Here is a 6,203-nt window from a genome sequence, read left to right as displayed (position 1 = left end):
CTGTAATGGTATAATCAATAAAATATATTTTTAAAAAAAAAAACCTGCTCCCTTTTGCAAAAGGCACGCCCCCCTGCATGCAGTCCACAGACCTGTGGGACTGATTAGAAGGGCTCATGATCTTGCCTTCCTCCTGCCAGAGATGAGTTCATCCAAATACCCAGACCAACCAATGTGGGGCCTGAGGGAGGGAGATCCCAGATTGTGAAAGGAGATGACAAGTGGGGATCCTGAGGCTTGAGGAGCCTGACTCTGAAGATGTACAGAGACCAGGAGGCCAGGAGGCAGAGGAGGCAGAGGCTCTGATGAGAACTGAAGGTGGAGAGCGGTGTCTGGCTGTAAAGGTAAAGGTGGGTCCTGCAGGTAGATCTAAGAGCAAGGACCAGATAAATATCCCCTTGCAGACGTCATCAGTTGCAAACCTGCCTGTCTCTTTAGCAGAGGAATATAAACAAGAGGCCCTATTTGAACACACCTCACATTAACAGCTCATGCTTTCTCTAACTTATTATGTCTAATTTCCAAGTACAAATACAATAATGACTTCATGTTTAGTCTCCTTTATTTTGCAAATAAATAACAGGTCATGAGCACTTGTGCCATTCTTTGTAGCTTTTTTTTTTTAGATTTTATTTATTTGTCTTTAGAGAGGAAGGGAAGGAGAGAAGGAGAGAAATATCAATGTATGGTTGCTTCTTATGAGTCCCCTGCTGGGAACTGGCCTGCAACCCAGGCATGTGCCCTGACTGGGAATCAAACCGCGATCGTGTGGTTCGCAGGCCCGCACTCAATCCACTGAACTACACCAGCCAGGCCTCTTTGTAGCTTTTATGATAACCTCTGAGGGAGCAAATATTGACTACAATTTATCTTAAAACTTTACTGTGAAAAGTGAAACATTTTGACAGGTGATCATCAGTTGTGGGTGCTGAACTTTTAAAGTCTAAAATTCATATGCACCCCAGACCAGCAGAGGCAGGAGCCCGCACCCTCCCTCACCTGTTTCTCTCCCCGCTTTATTCCTCCCCTCCCCTCCCTCCCACCCATCCCCCCACCTTAGGGAAGATGGCAGTGGAGAGGGTGGGGGGAACAGGGAGCCCTAATCTTTCTACCACCTCTATTGTTCCTCTCCCCCACCCCACCTTTTCCCCTGCAGTTTTTTGGCTTTCACTGCCCTCCTCAGTGACCAAAGACTTGACCACTCAAAGTCCAGCTCCCCAGAACACTGCTCAACATGGACACTGGTGTGATTGAAGGTGAAATAAACGTCACTCTCACCATCTGGCTACTTATGCATGGAAAGGAATTTGGCAGTGCCATCAGAAAGAATGAAAATCCATTAAGAAGATGTGTGAGGAGAGTGGTTCACGTATCAGCATCTCAGAAGGGAACTGTCCTGAGGGAACTGTCACTTTGGCTGGACCCACTAATGCCATTTTCAAAGCCTTTGCTATGGTCATTGACAAAATGGAAGAGGACGTCAATAGTCCTATTACCAACAGCACAGCTGCCAAGAGACCCCCAGGCACCCTGAAGCTGGTGTCCCCTGCTAGTCCACGTGGTTCTCTCATTGGGAAGGGGGGTTGCATGATGAAGGAAATACGAGGCAGCACAGGGGCCCAGGTCCAGGTGGCGGGGGATATGCCCCCCAACTCAGCTGAGCAGGCCGTCTATTGAAGACATTCCGCAAGCCCCCACTGAGTGTGTGGCACAGGTCTGAGTGATCACACTGGACACTCTCTCCCAATTTCCCCCCAAAGGATATGACCATCCCATACTGGCCCACACTGTCCAGTTCTCCGGTCATCTTTGCAAGGGGTCAGCTTATACCATTCAAGGACAGTACGCCACTCCACAGCCAGGTTTGACCGAGCTGCACCACTTGGCAATGCAACAATCTCATTTTCCCATGATGCCCGGCAACTCAGGCCTGTGGGATTTTGAAACTGGGTAAGCCAGCGTTCGTGTAGCCTGTCACTACCAGAAGCAGTAAGCAGAGACAGGGGTTGAATCTGTATGGGCGCTTCACTCCCGTGCCTTACTACGTGTTCAGGAAGCAATATAACTCCTTTCCGATTCTTTCTCCATCCACTATTAGCACCTTCTTCACCAAAACCCCAGCTCCCAGCTTCCTCTAAGTCTGCAGTCAAATGCTCAGGGTCAGATTGTGACAAGTCCAGAACAGGTACCGAAGGCATTATAAACCCTCCTTTAGCAGCCTCTGTCACTGCTGGATCAGCCAGACTGCTCCCTCTAGCCACTTCAGTGTCCTCTTTCGCAGGCCCTGGGCAGTGTGTAACTGCCGCCTATAAAGGTACCTGAACATTTTCTAACAATTCTAAAATTTCTGCTGTATGTTTAATCTCTTTTCTTTAAAACATTTTATTTATTTTTAGAGAGAGGGGAAGGGAGGGAGAAAGAGGGAGAGAAACATCAATGCGCAGTTGCCTCTCCCATGCCCCTCACCGGGGACCTGGCCCTCAACCCAGGCATGTGCTTAATCTCCTTCGTATTGGAGGTTAACAGGTTTCTTTTTCCCTTCCAGATGGAACCATGTGACTGCGAAATCAGGAAAGCTTACCTTGGGTCGATGTGCATATTTCCCCCCTTTCTTAGGGCAGTTCCAGTGCCATTGTCAGTGCGATCGGTTCAGCTTTCTGAGCAGAGGTTCCTGGAGCAAGGCCTTGGACTCCACTGTTTCTTCAAAAGTCGCACTGCATACCCAGCCTTTCTGCTTCCTTTGTCCATAGAACTGCTTCCATCTGCATAGACAGTCCAGTCTGCTTCTTCTAAAGGATGGTCCTATAAATCAATTCTGCTAGAATACACTTCATCAGTTATTTCAGCACAGTCATGTATTAGTGCAGCCAAGTCAGACTCCTGGAGAAGGGAGGCAGGCTTTAACTTATAATTCTGGGGACACACTGGGATTACTTGGCACCTGCCCATTCTTCCAGCAGTGAGCTACAAACTTCCCTTTTGCTCCTGCAGACTTAACACTTGGTGGGATGCATAAATGGTGATAGGCTGTCCCAGGGAAAATCTTCAGCATCCTGTAAGAGCTTGCAGGTGGCTGCCACGGCTCTCAAGCAGGCTGGTCACCCCTGGACAGTGTGATCTAATTTATTTAACAAGTATGAGATGGGTTGCGGAATGTCATTAAGCACTGGGTGAGTCTGTCCCAGAAAGGAGTCACCAAAATATGAAGGCAGAAAAGGACTCCTAGGGCAATGTCCTTCTTGTATAACTGAGGGGCTTTAGTAGGTTTGGAAGCCCCAAAGCCTGTGCTGAAGCCAGGTGCACCTCCAGGGACTCAAAAGCCTGAGTGCACTCCTTCATTCATTATAAAGTGATAGACTCTGGTCCTTGCAGAGTTTTTCCAGTTTAATAGATCTGATGTAGAAAACAGAGTGTGCACCCAATAAGATCCAGTGGGCTAGCCCTCTGGCCCGACTCCCACTGGAAGTCTTCACAAAGGGCATTGCCCTCCCTGGTAGGGGCTTGTCCTTCACCAAATTCTGTTCCCTGATGGTTTGAGATGGCAATACCAGTTCAGGAGCACTTTTCCCAGTTCCCTGAGCCTAGTAGATCCCCCAGGGCTGGAGGGGCCGTGGGAACCCTGACCATGTTCACAGTAGCCATGATATCCAGATCTTCCTGGTTTCTCTATTCTGAGCTTCTGCTTTCTTTCCCAGGCGAAGTCCCTTTTCTCTGGACCATTAATCTATTTCCTTTTAATCCTGCATCCTGATTATATAAAGTCATGAACATTTCTAGTTAAGGCATTTTGTCCCACTTTCCTGATCTTTGACAAAACAACTCTAATTGCAGTGTAACACAGTAATCGAAAGACCCATTCAGCAGCCAGTGCTCTCCTGAGTCTAGATTATATAGTACATAAGCCAAACAGTGTTATAATAAAATCCACTTTCTTTTCAGTTGTAGGCTTATCAGGATAGGTCAACCAATCAGCCAAAATTTACCCCAAAGGGCCATTTCTCTACGTAGATGCTTTTGCCCCCTTCTATCAGACAGAGCTCTGTCATGTCACAAAAACCAGATGACACCTTAATTAAACCAGGAGATGACTTTTTACCAGAGAGAGCTCTGTAAACCACAAGGCACCTTAATTTCTGATGATGTAAGTAAGTCATGACCCGGGATTGTAACATGGGCCAGAAAGCATAGTGATTCAAAAAAATGAAGACGATGGGAGGTACCTAGAGTCGGAGGAGTCCCCGAGTGAAATCACTTGGCAGCTGCCAGGGAGTCTCCAAATCCACACCCCAGGGTCCCCTAGTCCGGGGCAGCCAGTGGGACTCCCAGCCAAATCTTACTGGAGAGTCCCAAAGTCTGTCCTGGAAAGGAGTCACCAAAATACGAAGGCAGAAAAGCTGGCACTCATGCTGCCTGTCACTAGCAGAATCGATGAGCAGAGACAGGGATTGAATCTTTACAGGCACTTTATTCAGATGGGCAGTGATCTGAGAAGAGAGCAGGTTATGTACCCTAACAGACCATCTCAAATCCCCCTGGAGCGCAGGTACCATCTTAATCGCTTGCAGTCTTCCCGACGTACAAAGGTGAAACTGCTCATGGTGTCCTGGAGTCAGGGCGGGTCACACCTTCAGTTCCCGGAACAATAGCTTTTACATGCATTGATGACTAAGCTTATTAGCTATTACCCAGACTAAAATTTTCCAACTCTTGAGTCGCATCAGTTTGGCTGCATCTGCTCAGACTACTTCTCATGAGCTCACCATTCCAAATGATTTGATTGGCTGCATAATCAGGTGTCAGGTCACCAAAATCAGAGAGATCCATCAGATGTCTGGGCACAGATCAAAATTGCGAACCCAGTGGAAGGATCTGCTGACAGGCAGGTTGCCATCCCTGGATCTGCTGTCAGCATTAGCCGGGCTCCATATCTGGTCAATGCCAGGCTTTCTTCCAGACGGGGGGCATGGGGAACAGCTAGAACAATGCAGATTCATCCACAATCCTTTTCTGCTGGTCACCACCATCCACAATCCATCTGTGTAGTTTCTGAACAGTTGGCAGGTTTTAAACAGTTTCTAAAGTTTCAATTTCTGTCCACTTATCATCTACTCGTGATTTTTTAATTAAAGCGTTTTATGGAGGGGGGGTGGGAGGAATGGGGGACTTCTGTAATTGTGTCAACAATAAAAATCATTAATAAAAATAAAATAAAATAAAAAAGTAAAACATTTTGCCCTGGCTGGTGTGGCTCAGTGGATTGAATGGCAGCCTGAGAACCAAGGGGTCGCCAGTTCAATTCCCAGTCAGGGTACCTGCCTGGGCCTCCCTGCCTGGGTTTCGGGCCAGGTCCTCAGTAGGGAGTGTGCAAGAGGCAAACACACTTTGATGTTTCTCTTCCTCTCTTTCTCCCTCCCTTCCTCTCTCTCTAAAAATAAACTAAATAAAATCTTTTTAAAAATTAAAACATTTTAACTCCTTTCTCTGTTCAGCTGTTAATGCTGAGATCCATATTTAGTTTTATAAGCTTCTCCCTGTTGGTTTTATGTTTTGGAGGATGGGGATTTGGCTCCTAAGTCTTTTTTCTGTTTGTGATGGAAATTTAAAAGTGGAATATTAATACATTTCAGTTTAGCTCTATAATGTCAGAAGTTTTTCAGAAAAATTAAAAGATGTACTAGAGCTTTTTCTTTGTGAATAGAAACTGGATGCCACATTGAATAACTAAGCAAATAAAATTCATATGCGGGAGATTTGGCTACTTTAAGAAGATATTCGAACTGATTATCAGTTCACCTATGAAACAGAACTCTACAAAATAATCATTTGGTAAAGTAAAATAACTTTCCTATGACTCTGAAAATTATATCAAATAGGTCTGGACTGTGCTAATTAAATATAGACAAAATTAAATTGACTTGAGGTCTTGGAAGGACTTGCTCAAAACTTAAGATAAACGTGGTTTCCAACTCTACTTTAATTGTACTTCTGCTTTTTAAAGCTAGTTAGTGTTTTCTGTCGTTCATGACCGAATGCCACACTTTCTGTCGCTGAATTTCAAGCCCACCTGAAGCACGTGGGACGCCGTCCAGGGGTTTAGGAGCCACTCCCTGCGTCAGTAAGTCACACAATGTATCATCGCAGGGAATTTCATGAATCCTATACACAGTAAAAGCTGGACCATCTGACACTGACCTAACAAGTTC

At 46.0% G+C, this 6,203-nt stretch overlaps 1 pseudogene; it reads left to right on the top strand.

The window, feature by feature from the left end:
* The first annotated feature begins 1,179 nt into the window (after nucleotides 1-1,179).
* Nucleotides 1,180-5,718, top strand: LOC118989928 (poly(rC)-binding protein 2-like; annotated as a pseudogene).
* The last annotated feature ends 485 nt before the right edge of the window (nucleotides 5,719-6,203 follow it).

The sequence above is a fragment of the Sturnira hondurensis genome, unplaced genomic scaffold, assembly GCF_014824575.4.
Source record: "Sturnira hondurensis isolate 20B ecotype Veracruz unplaced genomic scaffold, ASM1482457v3 Scaffold0006655, whole genome shotgun sequence".
Classification (NCBI taxonomy): domain Eukaryota; kingdom Metazoa; phylum Chordata; class Mammalia; order Chiroptera; family Phyllostomidae; genus Sturnira; species Sturnira hondurensis.
Note: the sequence above shows the minus strand (reverse complement) of the source record. Positions and strands in the feature narration are given on the sequence as shown.